The 27413-nt window shown below is 35.8% G+C and overlaps 1 long non-coding RNA gene across 1 annotated transcript in view; it reads left to right on the top strand.

Moving 5' to 3' along the window:
- The window catches only part of LOC125259209, a 117645-nt gene extending 96206 nt beyond the window's left edge, over positions 1-21439 (top strand). Inside the window, exons 6-7 of the long non-coding RNA XR_007182753.1 lie at positions 19759-19841; positions 20514-21439. This is a non-coding gene — a long non-coding RNA (uncharacterized LOC125259209). The remainder of the gene's footprint in view (positions 1-19758; positions 19842-20513) is intronic.
- Positions 21440-27413: the final 5974 nt, after the last annotated feature.

Below are 27413 nucleotides of genomic sequence, written 5' to 3'. Positions count from 1 at the left end.
TTTGTTTTAATTGTTTCATGAAAAGCCTGTGCTCACCAACATAATTAAAGTGAACAGAAATGTTATCTGTCTTTGCCAGTAACATAGACAGCAGCCTGCAAAACATTCTCCAAGCACACAATGCTTTTTGCATACGAGATGACATTTGCACTTAGGGTGAATGAAAGGCCTCAGACAGAACGAGCGAGGGAGAAAGAGAGAGGGAGAATAAGGGAGACTCAGAATAGACATCAACTGCCGCTCAAGCGTCTTGACTAATCTAGGGCTCGACATTGCCTTGCAGCGGCCTTTTTAATCAAAGCCCTTCCATTCTGCCTCCACTCAGCTCTATCTAGGTCAGAAATGTCGACGCTCCACTCCTACTCTCTCTACTCCTGTCTCACAATGAGAAGAGGGAAAATCTGGTTAGATATTTCATTACAGCTTAGTAGTACTTTCTGAATTCGGCCTCCCTCATGGAAGGGTCACCTGATATTGTGTACACAAAATAAATCTTTCTAGACTCACCCGTTACACATTCTGTTTTATTTTGTTGTCATGCCCCGAGATGTAAACCTGGTTTGCACAAAACGGAGATATGAATAATGATGCCGCATGAATTGTATTCACCTCAAGTGCTCATTCGGCAAAGGCTGAGAATAGCTCAGAAAACTGTGGTTTGTGGTTATTTTTGCAGTTCAGACAAATGACAGGTACAATATATCCAGGTACGTCTAAATGAAATTCATTACTGCCGTGCATATTTTATGTATTGTGATGACCTCTGGGGCGACATTTAAAAATGGCTGTAGTTTTTCACTTTCAACTATGAATGTAGACTTTTCTTTGTGGACTATTCTTTCTTCTTTATATCTGAATTTTGCAGTATTTGCTAGAAATTGAGAAAAGCACACAAAGCCTCATCTACCTTTTCAGAAAGTTAAATTCTGAAATACTTATCCTGGCAAGGTTTAGACTCAGCCTCAGACATCCGATGCATAAGGCACACAAAATGGCAAATACTTTACGAGTTTCGAAGTCATCATGCTGATTGGTTGAATTCTACAGGATTTCTGGGAGACATGTGTGTCACGTTCTTTAACAGTTCACGATGCCATACCACCCATGGAAGAAGAAAGCTGTTGTGTTTACGACTGTGACAATGAGCACTTAGTTGATGAACTAAACGCTGAATTTTCAATATTTTTGGAGACCGACACACCATTGTTGCAGTAAATTTGAGCAATGATCTTGAATGTGTGATTTATGCAGGTCTGTCATTGTAGGGACATCGACTTTACATTTTCACGCCCCTAAACATGTCGCTGAACAAAACTGTGATGAAACGGTAAATGAAAGCTGCTATGGAGTCTAGACCTTCTGCTATCAGTCTGAAGGTCTGGCTATGCAATACAATGCAAGGTCTAATGCAGAGAACCAATATTTTGACCCAAATATATAGTTCAGTTGACATTTTTTTTGGAATATTTGACTACCCATACAGCTCATAAGTAAATAAAACAGACCTTTTCACAATGAGGATGGCTTAATTGGTTACACCAATTTTGATGGTCCCCTTTAGACAGTCTGTTGACTATAAGTAACGTTGCACCTACATGTCAACTAACTCTCATTAAAGTATTAGTTGAGTATTAGTAGACTGTTAGGGGTAGTAGAATAAGGGGTTACAGTTAGAAATGTAAAAGAAATGTACCTTTAGGTGTACAACAGCTTGTCACTGGGGCAGTACCCTTAAAAGGACATATTTGTACCTAGAGTAGCAATATACACCTACTTTGAACATTTTTGAAGTAAATAAGGTACAAATATGTCCTTTTAAAGGCACTGCCCCAGTGACAAGCTGTTGTACCCTGCCTAACGGTACAATTTTTGCACTTTTTCTTTCTTCCCCCCTGAGAGTGTTGATTAGCCACCCAAACTTTCCTTCATGTTGGTCTATCTGTAACAGAGAAGAGTAGACATGATCAATGTACCTTTATATTGCTTTTCCTACCTCTGCTACTTCTTCCATCTAGAGACAAGTTCCGTGTACTTCAAACAATTGCATGCATATTACTATTTCAGTGGTATGTGTAATGCATATTTTTCAGCAACTTCCACTTATCTCTGTATCAATCTTGCATGAGTATCTGAGAGTGGATTTCTGAAAAAACACTGTTATATAGTTATACGCAGATAGCACCAGATTGATATACCAGAAAATGAAACGCACTGTACAATGACATAAGCAAACTGAAAGAAACAAACTGACAAATGTAAATTAAAATCACATATCAGGACTCTCTTTTTTCTTCTCTAATGATGGTCATTTGAGGGTCAACTTTCATATTGGTCAACTATATTATTACCAAAGCACAACAAGTATGAAATATGTTAAAACCCCATCAATTCACACTACTATTAAAAAGTTTGTGGTTGGTAAAATTTTATTTTATCTTATGCTCACCAAGGCTGCATTGATTTGATCAAAATACAGTAAAAACAGTAAATATATTAGTAATGTAAAATAACTGTTTTCTTGTTGATTTTAGAGTTAAATTTACTCACTCCCATGTCATCCAAGATGTTCATGTCTTTCTTTCTCCGGTCGAAAAGAAATTAATGTTTTTGATGAAAACATTCCAGGATTATTCTCCTTATATTGGACTTCAGTGGACTCCAGACGGTTGAAGGTCAAAATTACAGTTTCAGTGCAGCTTCAAAGGGCTTTAAACGATACCAGACGAGGAATAAGGGTCTTATCTAGCGAAACGATCGGCCATTTTCTACCAAAATATAACTGTATATGCTTTATAAACACAAATGATCACCGTGCTTGTGCTTCCGCTTTCCGTATTCTTCAAAAAGCTTACGCTGTATGTCCTATGCCTTCCCTATTCAACTTACGGAGAAAAACGGAACTGGCGCCGCATTCGTTCCGTAAGTTGAATAGGGAAGGTGTAGGACAAACAGGGTAAGCTTTTTGAAGAATAAGGAAAGTGGAAGCACGTGCAAGGAGATAATTTGTGTTTATAAAGCATATACAGTTGTATTTTTGTATTGAATAATCCTGGAATGTTTTCATCAAAAACCTTAATTTCTTTTTGACCGAAGAAAGAAAGACATGAACATCTTGGATGCAATGGAGTAGAGTAAATTATCAGGAACATTTTATTTGAAAGTAGACTAATCCTTTAAAAGTTTTTTTTTTTTTTTTTTTTTTTTTTTACACACAACACAAACCCTTCTAACATAGGTAGCTGACTAGGTGACTCAAATACCACTTTCATTTGGTGTTTTCTGGTGATCTGGTCCTGGATGATCTGCGGGGCTCTGGACCTCTACATCAGAGTATTTTCTGGGTTTCTCTTCATGAACAGTGAATTTTACTAATGTCCCGCTTCTGCCCTTGCGTGTGCTGTGTGCTTCCATGTGCTGTAGGCGATGTGGCCTCTGATTGAATTCACTACGTCTGTAAGGCCATCAGCCTGATCAGAGGGCTCTTATCATATGAGACACCTTGGCCTTTAGTTGAAGCCTGCAGACATGGATTACTCAAATGAGTGTCACGCTGTGGAGTTGATCAAAAGCAGCCGAGTGGCGTTGTGTCACATAACCAGCTGGAGAAACCGGAGGCCTGTTCAACACTGGCCTGTTACAAATCAATCCCATGATCCTTCCCTTTGCTTCTTTTATGTGATTGTACTGCTGTAGCTACGTGTATTCACTAATCAAGCAAACAGAAATCATGATCCTAAGGAGTAAGTTCAACCACGGATATTAAACTTGCACAAATTTGGAAAGGGCATTTGAAGTATCAGTCATTTAACAATATGAATTGATTTAATTGTATAATATGTCAATTAATACATCTGTGAAATTAATCACAATTAACGGTACGGGAATGCATGCATGCATACACTACTGTTCAAAAGTTCTGTAAGATGTTGTTGATAGAAGTCAATGATGCACAGCTGCATTTATTTGATCAATATGATTACGTTAGTTGCAAGAACTGCCAAAAGAAGTTAGTACCTCTAAAATTGTTGTCTATAAAGTTACATGGTCGGGTTATATCTGATTAAGCTACCCTTCTCGTTGCTTGGTGGGTTGGTTGGCACACACTTTTTCCTTTATGTTTTTAGAGCCAAATTGGAAGTGTGTTAGGTCAGGAACAGCATCTTGGAACAGTGTCCTCCATTAAGCGTTTCCTTCAAGTTGATTTGAGCAGATCTGGCAATGGTATCACATTAACATATTATCTCACAGTCAATCACACAGTTCCAGTGTCATCTCTATGACACAGAGCAGTATGTGACTGACACACATTCATCTCACATTAGAGTGGGCTTCAGTACTCCATGAACCTCCCTTTACACAGCCCATAGGGTTGGATGACATCCAGTAGCTGGGAGTTAATTCATTCCCACCAAATCTGATTAATGATAACTGACTCCAAAAGCATTAACTCGATCATGACTGAGCAATACGACATGCCGGTCTCCAAATTGGCTTTTGAAGGGGATGCTGGGTATCCTATTTTTCTTTGAATTAAAACCCAATTTTCGGGAACTGTCTGGTAATTAGCAATGACACCCGCCTGACGGATGCCTTGTCCTTTGGCACGCAGGCTTCTGTGAGCCAGGATATTTGATGCACAAGAGGAGGTATGGCAGAGAGTAGCAGCACACTCCCATCAATCCACCTCCACCACTGCGCGGCCGCCGAGTGATTGATTGACACCTGCTCACCAGGCTTTCAGCCAATAAAATAATGAGATCATATCTGCAACTCACGATTGGTGGTTCCTTGTGTGAGAACACCGTGACAAATTGTTACATTTCAGCTTTGTTTTAAGCATTTATTTGCAATGTTCTCTTTCAATCTCTTTTTATCATTTGCATGAGAAAATATGAAGCAAACAAAACAAACACATTTTCCATATTCACTCCAAAGACATTGCAATATTGAAGCAATTGTATTTTCCAGCAGTTAAAGTGTTTATTGCAGTTTATTATCTGTGACCTTTTTATCTCATTTTACTCATTTACTACAAATGACTGTTAATTTTGTTGTTGTCCTTAATGGCAAACTGACTAGGCTAACTGCAATTTAATTATGTTATAATTTATGGATTGTCATTTTGAATTTTAAAGCAGCACTTTCTTGAATACATTTCTTATAGATAAATGTTTAAAGCATGCCCATGAACTTTAGTTTAAATTTATCTCACTACTAATCTGCACGAAGCCTTTCACACGGTTATTATTTTACATATTAATATTATTACATTACACTGATGATTCAATTTAAGATGTATAAACTGAACAGTCATAGAAAAAAAAAAAAAAAATATATATATATATATATATATATATATATATATATATATATATATATATATATATATATATATATATACTGTGCAAAAGTCTTAGGCACGTCAGTATTTTTAAGCCAGTTATTTATATTTTTTTTTGCTGTAGTGTGTCAATAGGAAATATCCGTTCACTTATCCAAACATTCATTTTGCCATTAATTTTTGCCAAAATATTTTTATTTATATATAACAAATTATATAAAATTATAAAGAAATACATATACTTGTAAATATTTCTCAAATATATACATGAATGTGTTTGTATTTATATATACATAATAATTAGACATAGTACACCCACATATATTAGGCAAACTCAAACTTTTATTATGTATGCGATTAATCGTGATTAATCGCTTGACAGCCCTAATATGTAAATAGTAAGTAAATATTGTATTAATGTAATAAGAACTGTAGTTATAATTAATTGTAGTGTGTCAAAATGTTACTAGATTAAAAGTGTAAGAATAACATTCTTGAGTGTAAGTTATAGTAACCAGAGTAAGGTCATTTGTATATTAATATTAAAACATTAACTTTTTCCTTTTGAAATAGACTGATGCAATCAAGAGTCAGAGGAGATTTTCTCATTAATGTAACTTTGATGCACAAAGTTTGGTATGAAAAATGTTAAATCATAATTTTCTCAATGACCTCTCTATTTAATCATTTCCGAAAGTGAAAAGAGAAGCACCACAATCTCCAAAATTCATGGAAAGCAGTATACCATATGTTAAATTAAGATGCATTGCTCAACTATGCTAAAAAAATCAATAAAAAAGAAACCTGGTTGTGCTTGCTCTGTCTCTCTGCAAAGATACCAGGAAGACACGAAGGATGGAACATGGATGGATAGATAGGGACTAGGCTTAACTATTCATAAATCACTGCTGAGCTAAAACAAACTCCAGCAAGAGGAGTTACATAATCCCCTCACCTAAAAAGAAGCCACAATTACTGTACAGTATTACATCTGAAATAACAAACTGACAAGAAAGAAAGAAAGAAAGATGTTCTGTTTTACTTTTGTAAGCTTTAGCTTAACCTTGTAAGGTACAAGTGTTTGCCATAGGGTTTAGTGGTTTAAGATCTAGGCTGTGTACTAACAGGCTGTTGGTTCAAACCCTGCAAGGTGCAGTTTATGAACAGAGAGCATTGTGACCTTGAGTCAATCACTTAACTCTAAATTACTTAAGGGGACTGTCCCAATAATAAGAGTACCAGTTGCTTGTGGTCAGACTCAGAAGCAACACAAACTCATTGGAAAAACACGCCTGTGCATGGCGACGTTTCTGCAAAATGATTTTACGTTGCTTCTTGCACATTTCACGGCACTGTTAAAGTGAATATCCAGTAAGTGGCACTAAAAGCATGTTCAATTTTATCCAAAACAGATGAACGTGAATCTGGCAGTGTTTTATTGCGTTGGCTGTTACGCATCACAGCAGTTCGGAAATCCGGTGAGTTGCACTGAAAGGTGTTCTATTTGTGTATAAAAATACCTCCTACGTACCAACCCAACACTGCACATTTTTGATGTCTCTCTTATATAACACACATATTTGAGGCCTTGAAATCTTTACTAATGAGCTGATGAGTTGAATCAGGTGTGTTTGTTTGGGGAGATATCTTAGGGTGTGTTTACACGACAACAATGTACTAAAAATGGAAAAGATTTTTCTTTGCTTTTTTTGCATACAGACTAAAACATTGTCAAAATGATCCCCATTCACAAGGATCCACGAAAACGACTGACAATGCTGTATTATGCTGCCAGGCCAATAGTTGGCGATGTCATTTTGTAAAGAAACACCATATGCCTATAGACTGAACACGTACTACGCATGGTCATGACGTCACCGTTTTCACAAATCCGCTTTTTTGTTGGTTTTGTTGGAGATGATGTCGGTATCATTTTTCAAAACTTGCACTTTGAAACCCAATTTCAAAAGCTTGCATTTTCGGGCCACCAAAACACCGTTGTTGTGTAAATTAATGGTCAAAATGCATAAAAAGTTTTTAGCTGAAAACAGTGTTGTGTAAATGGCCCCATAAATGTGCAGTTTTGGGAGTTACACCAGAACCACTGCCCTAAACTAAACCCAACCGATAGTGTTAGCAAAAACAAATGTGAGATAAAGACACATTTTCTGAAGCCATTTCAGCTTGCTTCTACATGTCTTTGAGCTCTTTTATCGAGACTCGTGTTTTACAGGACTCTTACCTGAGTGCTTCACATCCCAAGTGCAGTGTTGTACCAGGTGAGCTATTGAGCAAGTTTACTACATCAGAAAAGCCATATATGGAGCTGATTATGTGATCCCAACATTAAAATGTATTAGTTTAGAATTAAAGCATTATGGTGAAAGTGTTTGGAGCAGGGCTGCACTATGTATCGTTTTAGCATCGTTAGGTGCTATGTCCAGTATATAGGGATCGTTAGGCCGTGTGTCCACCAAAGCGTTTTTTCCAGCTGCTAGTGTACTTTTTCAATTGTTTTCAATGGGAACGCCGCGCTTTTTAAATGCCAGGAGCGTAACGAGGCGCTGAGCATCTTTTTCCCGCTCAAGCGCTGAGAGCTCGGCGTTTTTTACTGGTCGCCTCGAGTTGAAGAATGTTCAACTTTGAGAACGCTAAAACGCTGCACTCATCACTGTCACTTTTTAGCCAGCCGTCCAATCAGATTGAAGGAGGGGCGGGACAAATACTACACCGGCCAACTCTCACAACATTCTTGCTGTACAATGACATTAACAAGCAACGGAACAAAATGAATGAGAAAATAATATTACTGGTCTCCGAGAATACATAGCAAGTAATTTCACATTGTGTCAACATTTTTAGTTTGAAACAAATTACCTGCAAAATCAGTTATAAGTAACAGTGCCGCGGATATTGCGTATCATCGCAACAAAGCGTCTCAATGGAAAAAAACGCTGCGCAGCTGAAGCGCTCTCAAGCGCGCACAGATAGGTGTTTTAAGCAGAGCGCCTAGCGTTTTCAGCTGGCTAAAAACGCTTTCGTGGACACACGGCATTAATCAGTACAGACCAGACACCATGGTTCAAAATGCACATGATTCTCGAAGTCTATTTGTGCTTGAACGGACAAGGATACTTTGTGAGTATCCTTGTAAATATAGTTTCTTATGGCTTAGGTAACGCAAACAAAGAAAACGGATGTGTATCAATCATTATATTGAATCTGCGCATTTGGTCTTAAAGTGACAGCTGGCTAATATTCTAACTGCTTTTTGTCATAAATGCGATCAAACAACAAAATACAAAGAGAAAATCACTTTTGCAGCTTTAACACAGAATAATTATATACAATTTATACAGTAAAAACTATACAGTGTTATTTTACATTTGATTATTCATTTTCTGTACCTGAATACTTACCTGAAAAATATAAAGCGCTGTTTATTTAATTTAAATAACCCCGATCATCCTAGAACTATTAATTCATTCTAAATACAGCTATTCAAGTAATCTGGTGAATTTATTTCATAACGCAATATATATCGCAGAAAAACAAAATATTGCAATGACAGTTTTTTTCTTAGCCTTAGTTTGGAGGTCATAACAAATATTTATAATGTAAATTATGAAACAAAGTTGAATCAGCTATAAAGCAAGTATTAGTATGTTTTAGAGTTTTGAAAAAAAAAAAAAAAAAAAGTAGGTAGAGGTTTTTCCAATATGCCTATCCCGGATACAGTGTTAATTTCGTTGATAATTTCCGTCAACAAATTTTTTTCACGGACGAAAACGTGACGATGACTTAATAAAAATGCATTTTGAATGACTAAAACTTTGACTAAAATCTACTAAAAATGAGACGAAAATGATAGAGAGGGATGATTTGGAAAGATATCCAGTCAAGACTGCTGTCCTGTATGGAAGATGCGCGCATTTAAAGTGTAACGTGCTGATCTAACCAAAGCATTTTTTCCAGCTGCTAGCGTACTTTTTCAATTGTTTTCAATGGGAACGCCGCGTTTTTTAAACGCCAGGAGCGTAACGAGGTGCTGAGCATCTTTTTCTCGCTCAAGCACTGAGAGCTGGCCGTTTTTTACTGGTCGCCTCGAGTTGAAGAATGTTCAACTTTGAGTAAAACGCTGCACTCATCACTGTCACTTTTTAGCCAGCCGTCCAATCAGATTAAGTCAACCGTGGTAAAAAGCGGCGCTGTTGCACCCTCTACAGGCTCATCCAGCAGCACTTCAGACTGCTTTGCAATTAATGAATAATGCACATTTATGCCAAGTGATTGCTTATAAGTTAATGTTGATGAATTATGACAATGTTTACTACACAATGTTTATATGGTAGTATGTTTTAGATGGTTATAAGAATGCATGTTTTATCTCCCTCATCTGAACTTAAATGAGCATTCTGCTACTGCTACAGTGCAGACTGTAGATATTTCAGAATAAGAGTCACAGTGTATTTCGGGATGGTTTATAATTATTATTTTTTCCTGGTCATTATTGTTATTTTGTTTACACAATAAACTGTATTTAATTAAATTTCTATTTAATTCATAGTAAACTGCTGTATCTTTTGTCACAGGAAGGAAAGACTAAGAACATTATTTGACACATTATTCTATATATTTTACAGGTATAAGGGTTATTATAGTTAACTAAATCTAAAACCATAAAAAAATCTTCATTACTTGAAATAAATGTTAACTGAAATAAAATAAATATGTAAAAAAAAAAAGTAAACTTATTTTATTTAATCTAGTTTCCAAGCTTTAGCTTAACCTGATGTACTAAAATAACTAAAACAGAAATAATAATAAAAAAAAAAAAATTAAACGCAAATACTAAAATACATAAAAAATAAAATAAAAAAAAAATTACTAAAACCTTTAACTAAAATTACAGTGAAAGCAGAAAAACTAAAAATCAAATCTAATAAAAATTTTAAAGGTGCCCTAGAACTTTTTTTTAAAAAGATGTAATATAAGTCTAAGGTGTCCCCTGAATGTGTCTGTGAAGTTTCAGCTCAAAATACCCCATAGATTTTTTTTTTAATTCATTTTTTTAACTGCCTATTTTGGGGCATAATTAGAAATGAGCCGATTCAGGGTGTGTGGCCCTTTAAATCTCGTGCTCCATGCCCACGGAGCTCGCGCTTGCCTTAAACAACATAAAAAAAGTTCAAACAGCTAATATAACCCTCAAAATGGATCTTTACAAAGTGTTTGTCATGCAGCATGTCTAATCGCGTAAGTACAGTGTTTATTTTGATGTTTACATTTGATTCTGAATGAGTTTGAGGCTATGCTCCGTGGCTAACGGCTAATGCTACACTGTTGGAGAGATTTATAAATAATGAAGTTGTGTTTATGCATTATACAGACTGCAAGTGTTTAAAAATGAAAATAGCGATGGCTCTTGTCTCCGTGAATACAGTAAGAAACGATGGTAACTTCAACAACATTTAATAGTACATTAGCAACATGCTAACGAAACATTTAGAAAGACAATTTACAAATATCACTAAAAATATCATGTTATCATGAATCATGTCAGTTATTATTGCTCCATCTGCCATTTTTTGCTATTGTCCTTGCTTGCTTACCTAGTCTGTTGATTCAGCTGTGCACATCCAGATGTTCTGCCCTTGTCTAATGCCTTTCATAATGTTGGGAACATGGGCTGGCATATGCAAATATTGGGGGCGTACATATTAATGATCCCGACTGTTACGTAACAGTCGGTGTTATGTTGAGATTCGCCTGTTCTTCGGTGGTCTTTTAAACAAATGAGATTTATATAAGAAGGATGAAACAATGGAGTTTGAGACTCACTGTATGTCATTTCCATGTACTGAACTCTTGTTATTCAACTATGCCGAGGTAAATTCAATTTTTGAATCTAGGGCACCTTTAAACAAAAACTATAATAGTACCTCAATGATAAGTGTATCAATACTGAACTGAGCTCTCTTTTGAGTGTTTTTGCATTTGGACGGTCAAAAACCATCCACTTTGGCGAGTAAAGTACAGTTGGTTGTCTTAAGTGAACATAAACAGTTTCTGATGACTAAAATATGACTAAAACTAAATCAAAATTTGCTGTCAAAATGAACACTGCCTGGATAAAACTGTCTGCTAAATGACAACTACTGCAGAATTTAAAGTCTCAAGCTACCGTATAACAGTTTTATCTGAAGTCAGCTTAAATGCACTTGTGATATACCAAAGTAGGACATGTTCCTGATAGAACATCCTTGTTTAGTCCTGGAAAAAAAAAAAAAAAAAAAAAAAAAAAACATTCTTACCAAACAAACTTACTCTTAAATTACAACATTTTTTTTAATTGAACCATCAACTCTTAGCCAAACTGCCTGATAGGAATTCTGTCTGAGGTCCAACAAGGATGTGGATCCAGAAACATGTCCTACTTGAGTAAATCACATTAAGCGAGCTGCAGCGCGGGTTAGTTTCAGCACTGCAGGATTGGGGGTTAGCATGTGATACAAATAAACCGCAGAACCACAGCAGGGTGTGAGAACAGGAAAATACTATTTGTGCCAATTTACAGCTAAATAAGCACAAACGGGATACAAGGTCAACACACGGTGTCTCAACTCAATAAGGTACAGCAGAGAGGACAGCGCACATACACACGAGCGCGTACCCCTTCGGTTATAATAGAAAGTGCTACATCACTGTGAGGCCATTTCTATTTTGAAAGTTGCATACTACAAGGTCTGCTAATTATGATGATTAATTCACACAAAGCATGAGTAACGTCCTCAAGAGGGTGTTGGCGTGTGTGCGCGCGGCTGAACATGTAATTCAGGCACTGCGGTGATGTGCACCACCGTGGCCTGCTTTCACAACACCTGAGAGCACTTGCGAATTTCCCTGATCTCAGCTGTTCAAACTTTTTTAGGCTTTGTCGTAGTCATGACGCAGCTACAGTCTCCTAGACTACGAGAAAAAAAGGAGCTTAAACACATCTGCAAGTAAGCAACCGCAAAACCCAAGCTAATTTACAGCGAAACAAGCTTCTACTCTACTGAATATATGACTAAAGAGAATTGATCCAAAGCAAAGATTTCTGAAGGGTAGCAGTCAATTCCAGTGTGGTTGTGCAGAAAATCGATAAAAAAACTCTTCAAACTTAACTCTTGAATGAAGAGCTCGGGGGCTCAAAAAATGAGAGAATTACCTTGGCAAACCGAAAATGCTTCGGCGTGGCGTGAAATCATGTGGGCCCCTTACAGTGTACCTGTCAGAAGTTATTGCAGTCACAGCAATGGCGCTGACCACGGGGCCAATTCACTGTTTGTTTTAATTACATCCTCCATATGACAAGGGCAGCTGTCAGGAGGCTGGCAATGTGCAGATCATTAGTAACGGCTCTATCCGTGGATTTGCCGTTGCAATTTGATGTAAAGCTTGCCAACAATATTCCGTCACCAGTTTCAACGTGCCTTGAGGACCAAAAAAGCTGCAAATAAAAGCCACTGGTTCATGAGAAGAGTAGAAAAGGGCTTGCATAATTGAGATAGAATCTTAAACTAACCTTTATTGTGTCCTTGCGCTTTAATTACCTGTGAAAAAAGTTGCATGTTAGTGCTCTCAGGTTCACAACAGCAGACTTAAGTGCTGATAGATTTCCTCCTTTCCAGGGGATTCTTACAAGATCATTATCCGATGACATTGTCCTCTTGCCAAAGGCAGAAACATGTCATTGTTTTTTTTTTTTTGTTGTTTTTTTTTTAATGGAGGTGTATTTGGAGCTTTATCCTCTTCTGCAAATGAGAGAAACATTTTTGAGATGCTAATTATCACCCCTCCAGATACTGGCATTGTTTTCTGCACAGTTTGGGGGAACCAGTGTTTAATCTTGTTAATGAAACTGCTGACAAAAAAAAAAGTTACTTGATGAGGGCTTTTTTAATTTTTATTTTGTCAACAATAATGAAGTCAAGATGCAAGATGCAATTATTTATGAAAATTAAACCGTTTTAATTAAAACATACTGTTGACAAAAATATGAGAAAAAACAAAACAAAGTTATTAACAATCCACTAACAGTGTGTTTGGAAGAAAACAATCCTACTTTATTAATAAAAAAATAATAATTGATTCAAATGTGGACTGAATCGCTTAAGCTGAAAGAGCTGCTTTGCTAGCAAGATAATTAACTACTCAGAATGTGTACTTTACTGTAACAACATTCTACATGTAATGCAATATCCTAAACAGTCTCTGCAAATGTACAAATTGACAAAAGCATGAAAAATCCACAACATAGTATCTTTTAAACTGTAGCGAATACTTCAGTGTACTCATATGCTATTATCTCAGAAGTTTTTGTATTTTATATCGATAATTATTTTAGACAATCCTACATGAAAATGTGGCTATTTTTTAACAGTCTAGCACACATTCTATTGATTTTGCACATTATTTTCAACACAAATGTTATTATAATTTATTAAAATCGCATGGCATTTCAAAACTAATGTAAATGAATATAGATTGATGAAATATTGACTAAAACTATGAACTAAAAATAGAATAAAGCTTAACACCTGTGGGAATTATTAGACAATCAGATAAAAAGTACAGATTTGTTGCCCTAAATCAATCAATCAATCAATCAATCAATCAATCAATCAATCAATCAATCAATCAATCAATCAATAATTGTTGTGCATAATCTAACTCATCAAACTGATAAGATTAATGTATTTTCTAAATGATTAATGTATAAGCTTATTTAACCATTATTTTCAAAGAAGCTCAAAATTTGCTTGGGGAACACAAAACATTTGAATTTATTTGAATTATATTCGAATCACACTCCAACTCATTGGTTGTTTCTTTGACCAGTAATATTCATTGTTGTGAACAGATGTATCCTTCAATCAATCAAACATTTTAGATATTAAAAATGAATTTTGAGTGTCTGAAGAATTGTAGATATTTTTGTCACTTTATTAGACAGGCGCAGTAAGTGGAAATTATTAAAAAGAGAACACTGCAAAAAAATGTTTTTCTTACTTATTTTTTTGTCTTGTTTCTAGTCCAATGAGGTAAGCAAAATAATCTTGGGTAACACTTTATTTTAGGGTCTTTTAACTAGTTGCTAATTAGCATGCATATTACTAGAATACTGGCAATTTATTAGTGATTATTAAGCACATATTAATGCCGTATTCTGCATGACCTTATTCTACATTGTTAATCCTACCAATACCTAAACTTAACAACTACCTTACTAACTATTAATAAGCAGTAAATTAGGTTTTTATTGAGGGAAATATGTGTTCCCTATACTAAAGAGTTACCTAATCTTGTTTTCGGTTTGAAATAAGATTATTTTGCTTACCCCATTGGCAGATTATTTTGCCTTGTTTTAAGGAAAAACTTACTTAATTTTGACTTATTTTTTTCTGAAAAAAACCTGTGCCTTCCAAATGAGCACCAAGGCTCAGCATGTGTGTTTACTTGTACATTGCATTACTAAGAAAACTACAAAAAAAACTACAAAAAAAAAACACCCATTATTGTCCAAGAAAATATAAATATTGTGAAACCGTAGTCAATCAGAGTAGTTGAGCAGAAAATCAATTACACAAAAGTAAGTCCCACATACATAATTTGAGGCGACAAAGCAACATTTCATGCTATTAGATTCATATCAGCAGGGCTATGACGATTCTGGCTGATCTGTTTTGAGAGAAGAATATGGTAGGTCACGCTACACAGCCAAAGACCCTCTGGACCTGTTCCATCTTCTCATCAGCTCCGTCTGGGTCATGGTGGATAGTGTCACTTCTCATTTGGATGATGGCACAGTTCAATGGGACCATTGTCCGGGCAAGTAGAGTCTCTTGTCCTGATGTTTGCCTCAGCGGGCCAGCTCTCTGGGGCTAGGTATTTGCACTGGAAGAAACGATGGCCTAGACAAAAGCAGTTATTATTAAAAGGTGACTGATTTATGGGGGCCATATTTGCATGATCGAGTGGGGGAAAATGTCATCTAAAGGGCTAGTTTGACCTTTTCCATTAGCCTGTGGGAGAGAGGATGGACCAGACAACATGAGAAAGACAAGTAACACACTCAAAACTGCATTCCTTCTGCATGAAATAGCTACATATGACTAGCTACATTTAACACACTAAATTTAATTGTGAAAAAAAAAGTAAAAAAAAAAAAAAAAAAAAGGTTTTTTATATATATATATATACATACATACATACAGGTGCTGGTCATATAATTAGAATATCATCAAAAAGTTGATTTATTTCACTAATTCCATTCAAAAAGTGAAACTTGTATATTATATTCATTCATTACACACAGACTGATATATTTCAAATATATTTATATGTTTTAATTTTGATGATTATAACTGACAACTAAGAAAAATCCCAAATTCAGTATCTCAGAACATTAGAATATTACCAAGACCAATACAAAGAAAGGATTTTTAGAAATCTTGGCCAACTGAAAAGTATGAACATGAAAAGTATGAGCATGTACAGCACTCAATACTTAGTTGGGGCTCCCTTTGCCTGAAAAAAAAAAAAAAAAAAAAAAAAAAAAATATATATATATATATATATATATATATATATATATATATATATATATATATATATATATATATATATATAAAAACATAATTAAGCATGCCCTTCTATCTGTACATAAATGACATTATAAAGGATTTTCCTACCATCAAAGCAATTGAAGATTGAAGAACCATGCTTTTGGAAGTCAGTGTTACAGTCATTGTGGTACTAATCAAGCAATATGCCTCACCAAATCTCACTTAAAAAGACAGAATAAGTATAAGAAAGAGACATGTTTTCAAAACTAAATCACTTTTATGTTACCATTTGACTTGGTTTTAATGTGGAACTCATGGCGTGAGATGCTGAAAAACAGTGAGATGTGACCAGCAATTAAAACATATCAAAGATGAAACACAAGAACAGCCATTAAGTTTTCCTCAGACTTGATTTTTAAAAAGGTTAGCTTCTACTAACTTTCAAAAACGTATAGGTTCAAATGTCAAATGTCTTGAAATGTTTGTATGTTATTGCTAAAAATCAGTTTCCTCAAATGGCAAAGTAGATACATGTGGCTTTGCTACTGATGACTAGGGCTTACACAATTACTCATTTTTACAAGTCAACTACTCATACTGAAAAGTAGTTGAAAACTAGTTGTGTCTACTTTATGCAAATGACTCATTGTACAACATGCAGCATCAGCAGTCTTTGCTATTTCTGGCAAGTCCAGTGCTGCATTGACAGAGACTATGTGAGTGAAGACAATGTCCAGGCAGATGAGATGATGCGGCTGAGAAACAAAAGCATATCATTTCTCCATTGACAGTTCCAAGCTGCTTGCATTGTCATAAATAGTACAAAAAACAGTCATGTCCTCTTCACTTATAGTTCCTGTCAGCCTCTGGGCGACATTTGATTAGTTTCGGGGTGGTTTTTCAAGAATCTGGCTGGTATATGAACACTTCCAGTACCAGTATGCTTTGTGAGTGCAAACTAAGAAGCTATAGAATACCTGGAGAAAGCTATCCATCAGCATTCCCATAAATCTCAATGCCAATTGCTTGGCTGGTGCACGATCCCTCAGAAGTATGTGATTTAAAATCTGCCATCTTTGCTCATGGTGGCTAATAGGTGCTCAGTTCTGTATCTATTTTTATTTATTTATTTATGTTTTGTTTTTGTTTTGTTTTTGTGACAACGACAACAGACAAGGAATAATTCCAAAAAGTCAATTTCACACAATCATCCATATGCATGTACTAGCAAAACATCTACTATATTGTAATGAAATATTAGCAAATAAAAGCAAATAAAATGGTAGTCAAATGGTAGCTAGATACACATAGCTTGTTAACAATGTTATTTAATATTGAATATCTGTCAGGACCACTATTGTCAAATATGATTGATAATTGCATAGAATTTGTATTGGCGGAATGGTTCTGTTCTGGGCAATAACTCCATGCACATCCATGCAGACTAGCATGGATAAGAGCAGGGAGAGCAGCAATAACCTCCCTTTGAGGTAACAGAACAGAACCAACATATGTGAATATATCATTAATGTCAAGAATTAGTCTGATTCAATGGGAATCATAAGGCCAATTCTGACTGAAGAAAGGAGGAGCTGGGGATGGAGGAGGGTAATTAGCTACTGAGAAATGTAATATATGCATCAATATATGCTTATATATTGATGCTGTGATAGGCATCGTATTCCTATAGGTAGACGTGAGTCACCTTGAAGTCAGCTGATGCGAGCTTGACTGACGTGACCTGCCAGAACTGATGCTACACTTGATTTTTGTCTCATTTTCCTAGATCTTTGTTCATGTTTTATATTTTCACTTCATGTTTATGACATGCCTTTTATTTTGAAGTTCTTTCCAGTCATAATCACAAGTTTATAGTTCATGTTCATATTTAGTTTCATGTCTTGCATTTAGTGTATGGTTTATGTTTCACGTTTTAGATTTTCCCCACTTTAATTAAAAATGCACTTGGGTTCTTCTCACCATCATCTTTGTCTGTTTAATGTTAACAAAAAAATACAGTTTTCTGTAAATACATTTTAATGCACCATTTAAAAATAAAAAATGAATATATCATTTTCAGTGCTTAAACAGTTATACAGTGGCTGCATCCAAAAGTTTAAAAATGCTGCCTTAGGAGGATGCATTCTAAGTCACGTACAATGTTATCTTCACTTCCTGTCTCCTGAGGTACCTTCATCTGATCGATTTTTGAAGGCAGCATAGATGTATTCTTTGCTGCCTTTAATATCCTACAATCCTGTGCATTCCATTCTGTGACAGTTAAGCTAAAAAAAAATAAAGATGGCATCTAAAAGTTGCAGTGGGTGGTCAGTTTGTGTGTAAATGTACATGTTTGACCAAGGTTTTCCACAATTTATAGCAATAAATAACTATTGTGGTAATTAAATATTTGCTTAGTTGTCACCAAATCTCTCTCTATTTTGTTGTAGATCATTAGATCGACATTCTGCCTCAGAAGTCTGTCTGAAATCAGTTTCGTCAGGTACAGTACCTTCATGCCCAAATGTTGCCTGCAAAGTCATTGCCAGAGCAGCAAGGCATTAAGTCAGCAGCCTAAGCTTTCTTCATGTATTTTAAGTACAGATATAACGATGGTGTTTTACGCTGCACTGCCATCTATCAACGTGGATCATAATGCATCTCTTGAGGTTTAGATAAATTACACTGATACTAGTGAGTTTTAGAGAGCTGTCTACACAATAATTAATTCCCTTACCTGTCCAAGAAAAAATGAAGCAACCGTACAGTTTTATTAAAACACTTGTTTACAACTATTATAGGTGCATTCTTCATCTTGTGAGTGTGCACTATTTAATTACCATTTACTGAATGCACCCTAAATGGGATGAGTTATTAATTTAACACTCACACACACACCTACACACACCTACACTACCCCTACCTCTAAACCTACCCATCACAGAAAACATTCTGCATTTTTACATTTTTAATAAAACATTGTTTAGTATGGTTTTAAAGCTATTTTAAATACGAGGACTTATGAAATGTCCTCATATTTTATGTTTACGTCGTAATACCAGTGTAATACCCATGTCATTATGCAAATTTGTGTCCTCATAACACACATGTACACAGACAAAACCATTAGTACACAAGTGGAATTTAGTAAGAATTCATTGGCTCTGCTAATAGTGCTGTTTACGGCAATTCCCCATTTTGCAGGTTGCAAGTGTTAGGTTGTGGAAGATGAAGCCTACTACACAATCCAGCATATTTGTGCACCACTGCGATCCAGGCACCTGAATAAGCTCTTTAAAAGACCAGATGTGGGCGTTCAACTGAATTTTTGGATATATGCCCTGTTACTGAATCTTCATAATTCAATTAAATATACTTCTGCCATGATTGTTAATCAACATAACTGTGCACAAATGTCTCTTTTAAACAAAATGACACTGACTGCAACAGCGCAACATTAATTGGCCTACGGCTTCGATCTTATTATGTATTAAGATTTTTCTGAAAGCCTATTGTAGCCTACTTCAGGGACCCAGGCCACTGAAGAATTGGGCGGCGATTGTTGAGCTCTGTAACATACAGTTCATAGTTCTGTTGTCCCTTGCGAGTGCTTGTCATGTGCCGTTTGATATGCTATCAGAAGTGAAACACTTCGGTCCACTGAGTATACGTCAACACTGGTACACACTACCAAGCTGACACTGAGCAGGATGTTGTCTCTCTCTCACCTCATCCTCTCTAACCCTCCGTTCTCCAAATCCCCATAGCTAAGGGTCTTGAATAAGACAAGATTTCTTATTCTTGCAGACTGAATCATCTTTTAGATGGAGGAGCCTGGCGGAAAGGAGCAGAGACACAGCTCAGCAGGGTGATTCCTCACATAAGCCAAGGTGCTGACTGAATGCAATGATGCAATCGAAAGGACAGTGAATCCCATCATAAAATAATTGTTTTATACTTCTCGTTTCCTGCCAGAACAATGTGAATTTTAGCTGAGGCCCTGTGGAAGCCTGAGCCATTTTTCACATGTTTTATGGAACCCTTTCTCACGAGAATGCGCATCAATAGTATGCGCGTGTAATCTCGTAGAATGGATAGGATAAAATGAGTTTTGGCGTGCATATGATACGCAATTTTTCACGTGCATATGATACGCAATTTATGGCGTACAATAGGCACGAACCCCACACCGCCAATCCCACCCAAGACTACTAAGCGTATTATATGCACGCCATAAAGTGAGTATCATATGCATGCAAAAAACGTAATATCATATGCACGCCAAAACTCAATTTGTATCTATTCTACGAGATTACACTCGTGTACTATTGATACGCATTCTCACGTGAATGAGTTGGTTTTATGGCATACAACTTACACATAGCACACCTCACAAACCCCCAGACTGTTATCTATATATCTATCTATCTAGATCTATCTATCACAGTTTCTACCCATCTATTATCAGTGGTGTATTTCTTAAAAAAAAAAAAAAAAATGGTAGAGACAGTCAAATTATAACAAGCTTCATTTCAGTCATGATAGTATTGATTGATTTGCAGGTCTCAGAGGAGTTGAACTGCTGTAACTGCATCTTCTTGGATCCGTCTTCAAATCTCCTCAAGCTCACAGATGACACAACTCTAATTGGCTTCATAATCAGGAGCCATGAATCTGCCTACAGATGGGAGTTTTAATGGCTGTGTTAGTGTGAAGCCACAGACGCCTGTTGCTTAATACTTTCAAGACAACAGAGATGATTGTTGACTTCTGGAGCCAACTCAAACACCTGCTCTACTCTAATCAATATCTCCAACGTGATCTGATTAATATTCATATAGTGTAGTTCTAGCACACATTAGGATAGTCACTAAAATGTACGAAGCAATGAATGGACTTCTAATGCATCAACTACTCACATTTCACAAATCAACTTCGGAGACATGCATACGTTTATGAATTAAGGATTCACAGATATTAAATTTATAAAACAGATGAAGGCTTTACATTTTAGATGCTGTCAGTCAGCGTGTTGAAAATTTATGTTTTAGTGTCTATTTACATACATACATACATACATACGTACATGTGTATTCTATAGATTCAAATATGAATGGCACCAGCTTGATATCTCAGCAATCAACAGTTTCAAAGCTCCAGAGATGGTCTAGGTCTTCATGGGAAGCATTCAGTCTGTGCTCAGCTCTTTTGTAATGGGTCAGTTACTGCACAGGAACACTTTTAGCTTTTAATGTATCACCTGTTCTGCAAAGAGGGCCATTAGAGTCATTAGCCTGCTTTTCTTTAATGACCTCTATGAGACAAGGTCCAATATGTGGGTGGTTAGGATCACTGGCTGTCCCTCAAACCTGATTCTTTGAAACATGAAACATAATTGGAACATAATTCAGATGCAGCAAACCACACAGCACAACTGAGCAACACTGCTCCTTTAAACCTGCCATCATGTAGTCAGTATCCCACATGCCTAAAGACTGTACAGTCTATTAAGTCACAGATTCTACAGATACAGTATATTCTACCATAAAAAGTTAGGGTTTCACTTTATTTTACAGTATGTGCACTTACATGTACTTACAGTATACTTATCCAAGAAAGAACTGGGTAATATAAGGTAAGTACATGGGTTAAGGTTAGGTTTAGGGGTAGGTTCAGGGTTAGTACCTAGTTATTACCCAGTTATTACAATTAGTATCATAAGTACATAGTAAGTACATGGGGAACAGGACTGTAAAATAAAGTGATACCAAAGTAAGATTAATATATATATATATATATATATATATATATATATATATATATATATATATATATATATATATATATATATATATATATATATACAATAGCACCTTGAAATTTTTCTGACCAAAAGAAAGAAAAACAGGTTTGGAGCAACATTCCCTTAATGTCATGATGTCACAATTTTATATTAGTCAACATCTAATATCAGTGTCCATGTAATAGGGCATTTATGCATGAGAGGTTTTAGTGGATGTGAGCATTATGAACTGCAATGCAGCACCTCTGAGTGTTTTCTTTCTCACGCATTAACAAACACACACACTCACACATATTCACTCTCTGCACACTAAACTCTCCTTCTATTACTATGCTTTAGCACTTGTCACCAAGAGGGATTGCTGGGGGTTTTGGCAAAGCCCTTGATTATGCATGAAGTGCATAACTAAAATAGACACTGATAGACCTTACTATTTTGGGGGGTGTTATGACACTAATCGTAAGTTTTTTTGACAGTTCCTAGCTTGATTACATGTCTACACTACACTGAATGAAAACACAGGTGATGTGATTTAAACTTTAAACATTAGTGGTCTACATCATCTCATGACTTTCTTTCTGAACTGTTTCAAACTAGTAAAGGGCGACTTAGGTTGTTTAGAAGCAAGATTCTTAAAGCTGCTGTCCGCGATTTTTGGCCCTCTAGTGGTTAATAAACAGAACTGCACTGGTCTTGCGGAGGAACATTCTAGCCGGAGCTACTTTTCTCCATGTATGTCTATGGCGAGTCACGCAGTTACTGTGATACTCTGCGGCGAGTCCTACCAGTCCGGTCTGAAATAGTCCGAATATAAACACTTATTATAAGTGTACCATAATGATTCAGGATAAGACAAAAACATGGTTTGGAAAATGGATTCATGTTGTATATTCTCATTATATAATTTTTGTAAAATTTTAACAAAAAAAAAGTTTTAATTTTTAAAATTTTTAAGTTTTAAAGCTTTAATCAGTGACATAAGAAAATAGTTCAAATCAGTGATGTAGCAACAGTGTTCAGTGTTGTAGCAATGAAAACCCGAATAACAAAAATTGTAAAAGCATTTATAAGACGGAAAACTTAATAAATAAATATTTTTTTTTCTTGTCTTTTTTCTTGTCTCAAAACATATGACAAAATTAATAATAATGAAAAAAAAGCATGCAGATATAAAGGTAAGTGTAAAACTTACTGCATTAGGTTCTCTATTGGCAGCAATGGTTGCTTAACCCTTAAATGCATACCTCGGGTCTTTAGTGACCCGGGACATCATTCATTACCCTCCTCCTCGTTCATTTTTTAAAGTTAGACATCAACCTTCTTGGTATTCCTCAATTAATTCATTATAAAGAATATAACAAGAAAAAAATCATAAAATTATAATTTTACTATTACTATTTTTGTATTCATTTTTTGTAAAAAAGGTATAGGGTCGCAAACGACCTGAGGTGTGTATGAGTGTATGTATATTTTTTTTCTGCACAACAATAATTGAATCTTAGATGACGGAATAAGTGCAATTCACCTTTATTCCACAAGGTGGCAATGTCTGATACACAATGCTGAAGTGACGACTCATTCAGACAGAAAACGAAATAATAAGGAAAACATGAAATGGCTCAGCGATTTACTGCAGAGCATAACTGAACGCAATGAAATATGACTGTAACTGTTACAGGATGAATCTGGTGAAGCGGTTAGCGATCGAAATATTGATTTTGAAGATGCTGAAAATTATATAGTTTTGAGAATACGTTTGAGATTGCGAATGGGCTCATATTCCTGACCTCAAACATAAAACTAGCCTATTATTTGCTGAATTTACTGGCAAATGAGCTCTGACGAGGACAGTGATGATGGCATAAAACATCTGCTCAAACGGAGCCCTTTCAAGCTCCAAAAGGTAACAAAATACGATTTATTTTATTCTTTTGTAATTGTTACTCTAATATCAGAGGAGTTTTATATTATCGCGACAGGCAGAGATCCTTCCGTGTTAGATATAGATCCGGGTCGATAAAGACCCGAATATGTAAGAATGATTGGTGAAACAGTCATGCGTTTAAGGGTTAAAAACTATTTTAATCACCTTGAGCAAAACTGAAAATTATTTTCCGTATCATACATCTGATAGGTGCAGGATTACTTATGAACTCCACAAATCAGTAGCATTTTAAAAATTATTGGATGAGCTCACAGAACCTGAAAATTTCTGCAGTGCAATGTGACAAACAGCTGTTCAGGAAAGTGCTGTGGTGGTGCATGTTGTTATTTAATGCTCTGAGGAAAAAAATAAAATTAAAAGTGCTTATTCCCTGTGGGGCCTTTAGCCCTGTTGTACCCTATATGCAGTAACTGTGGAATAAGCAGAATAATATTGTCCAGACTGTTGAATTGTATCATCAGTATCTCAGCTGAATATCACCTCGGGCGTGGATGAAATTTTCAATAATTCAATGGTCTGACGTTAATTATTCCTTAATGCATGGAATACAGACACTGCAAAATAAAAGTTACAGCACTGCTATTTCATTATTGGTAATTTCCATTATAAATGCTCTGTTATTGAAGGATTTTCAGGATATTTATTTATTTATTTATTTAAGAATGGACAGATGTTCTTTAACTTCCCATTGAGTTTTAAGAATAGATTCTTTCATTCCCTCAGGGACATTAGTCAACCAGTCACACACATCTTATGGTTCTTCTCAGCATTATACAGCAAAGCCCACGGAAGGTGTTAAGGTGTTTTCTATTGATTCAAAACAATGCGGTTCTTTACTGTAGAGCAGAGTAAACACATCCATCGCATTTTGTCACACTGTGCAAGAATGGAAAGATTTAGAGGAAAAATGGCAGTTGCTAAGTAACCATTTTACCGGGTAGAACAGCAGATGGTGGTGGTGTGTTCATGAGTGATTCTGCATGTGTGAGTGTGTGTGTTTGTGCGTTTGCGTGAGGCAGATAAAGAGAGAGAGGGAAACTAGAGCAAAGTCCCTGATGAGAGGACCAAGAGATCATCTCTACATTCAGGAAATTACCCTAGCTACATAATGTTCAAAAACATCACACAACCTCTGGCATCTATTTGAAGTTCAACAGTATCTAAGATCAAGACATGCTGGTTTGGATTGCAATATAGATTTCATGCTGTACCATGCTGTAATATTGAGGGACACTTGTAAACCGTTAAGTTGTTTTAGTAACTGTAAACACACACGTCACTGACGTACAAACAATTTGAGAGTCATTTTGAGGATAATGATCCGTACACAGACTCAAGCAATCAAACAAAACACAGGATTTACATAAGACTTAGGAGGCCTACTACAATGAGCTTATCTTCATGGTTTTAGAACATTGTATGACCATTCATATTGATAACACAGTCCATATTTTTGAACTTGTTTTGTTCGAAATTGACAAATTTTAAATAATAAGACAATACATCATCAATACTTCTTCCAAAATGTGGTTTTGTCTTACCTTGATTCACTATGGTAAGTCTACAGGATGTCCGACAGGATGGTTTTCATGGGGGTGATGCAGTAGAAGAACTTTAGAGGCTCCCCAAAAAACCTTTTCTTAAAAGAACCATTTTTGTTTCTTAGTGTGAATAATATTTTAATAATCTGAAGACCATTTTTCTACCATAAAGAACTTCTGATGAAGGGAAAGGTTCCATAGATGTCAAAAGTTCTTCATGGAACCATCACTGGCAATAAAGAATTGATGCGTCCGCAAAAAGATATGTTTCCGTAGAAGTGAAATGCTCACTACAGCAAAGTTCTACCAAAAGTCACTCATCCCTTTGTGTGTTTGTTTATAAAATAGTTTGGCTAATTTCATTGTGCTTTCAGCTACCAATCTGCATGCAATAGTTTCAGCTCCATTTAACACGCTTTCATTTTTAAATCCATTCAGCAAAATTCCACAGATTTTTCCCCAAAAGCGGCGCAGAAAAAGCAGAAAACATCAGCACACTCCAACTAGACCTAGGGCAAAAATGGCGATTAAACTGCACAGAACTTTATACAAACAATTTATTTGACACCACAATTTTCTGTTCTTCATGTACAGATCATCCCTAAAGAATCCCTCTAATGTTTTCAATCCTTGTCACAAAAAATGCTAAAGGATTCCCGCTGGAATTTCCATCATAATCTGGAGCTAGTGGAGCCTACTGGGAATTTTCTAATAGGATTCTACCAAAAACAAAGGAACAAATCTTTTAGAACACCAGTTCCCAATTGGTCTGCTGTGATTCCCAGTAGGATAAATGCCACTGTAGGACATCAAAAGTTCTAAGAACATCTTTCAGGAGTTTAAAACTATGGCTCCATGTGGAATTTCATTTAACAATCCAGTGCCAGTCATACAACACAAGAGTTTTGATAAAGATTATATAATATCAAAAAGAATCAAACAATACTGTATTCATTTCAGTTTATCGTGATTATTCCTAAATCATTTTGATCATGACATTCTAAATCATGACTAGGAAACAGACATTTTCCCTTAAAGTGCAGATGTTAGCATTGAAATCTTTCTCCTACTTTGGAGCGATGTATATATTTTTTTCTTTCTTTTTTTTTTTTCTTTTTTTCTTCTGAAACAGATGTGAAACATTAACACTGGATGGGGAGCCAGGTTGCTGTGGAGTCTGTCATTAATATTCATAGCTCATAGAGGTTGTATTTGACTAACGAGGTGCCATGTGGCCAGGGGAACAATTACAAGTGACGAGAGCGGCCTGGTGGGAAAGTTTGCGTACAACATGGTGCCCAAAGGTCTTGACACCTGTTTACTTTGGGCAATGGCACTTTTGGACATGGACGGCCTTCTGGTCATAAAATGAATAGTTGTTGTGTGACTGCCAAGGGGGCATACTGCAACAAAACAAAACAAGGTGGGACACAGCGAATCTGTCTGGGGTGACATGTCCTGTTAATAAAAACATCTGCTCAGATAGAAGTGGTGGAGTTACTGCTGTATGTGGACAAATGCAGAATCAGATGCAATTCACAAATGGGCAATGGATTGGACATATGCTTCATATACTTCATACAAAAATAAAATCATACTCATTGTCATGCTGTTCAAAAACCATATAATGTTATTTCTTGCATGGAACACAACAACAGATGTTTAGCAGAATGTTCAAGCTGCTCTTTTCCATGCAATGGATGTAGACAGCGAGTGGACCAAAACTGATGATCAAGAAATGAAAATTATACAGATTTTGAGGGTCGATAGTAGATGATGATGATTTTTTTTTTTTTTTTTTTTTTTTTTTTTTTGAGGGAATGACTTGAAAGCTAAGCTTAATCTTGTAAGAGAAATAATTTGTTCTTAACATGTTAAAAAGAAGACTCAGTCTTGCATTTTCCTGTCAGATATGCACTAGAAAAGGTTCATTTTGATTCACCCATTGTTTCAAATCATTTGAATCCCTTCAACAAAACATATTTGTTCAAGTTTGTTAATTGATTCATTAATTGTTCCATTTATTGACCCATTCTGTAGGTTACATCAGTACACCAATAGGTGGTGAAAAATATTAGTAGCACTTTATTTTACAGTCCTGTTCCCCATGTACTTACTATGTACTTATGATAGTAATTGTAATAACTAGGTAATAACTAGGTACTAACCCTGA

The sequence above is a fragment of the Megalobrama amblycephala genome, linkage group LG23 (assembly GCF_018812025.1).
Source record: "Megalobrama amblycephala isolate DHTTF-2021 linkage group LG23, ASM1881202v1, whole genome shotgun sequence".
NCBI lineage: Eukaryota > Metazoa > Chordata > Actinopteri > Cypriniformes > Xenocyprididae > Megalobrama > Megalobrama amblycephala.
Note: the sequence above shows the minus strand (reverse complement) of the source record. Positions and strands in the feature narration are given on the sequence as shown.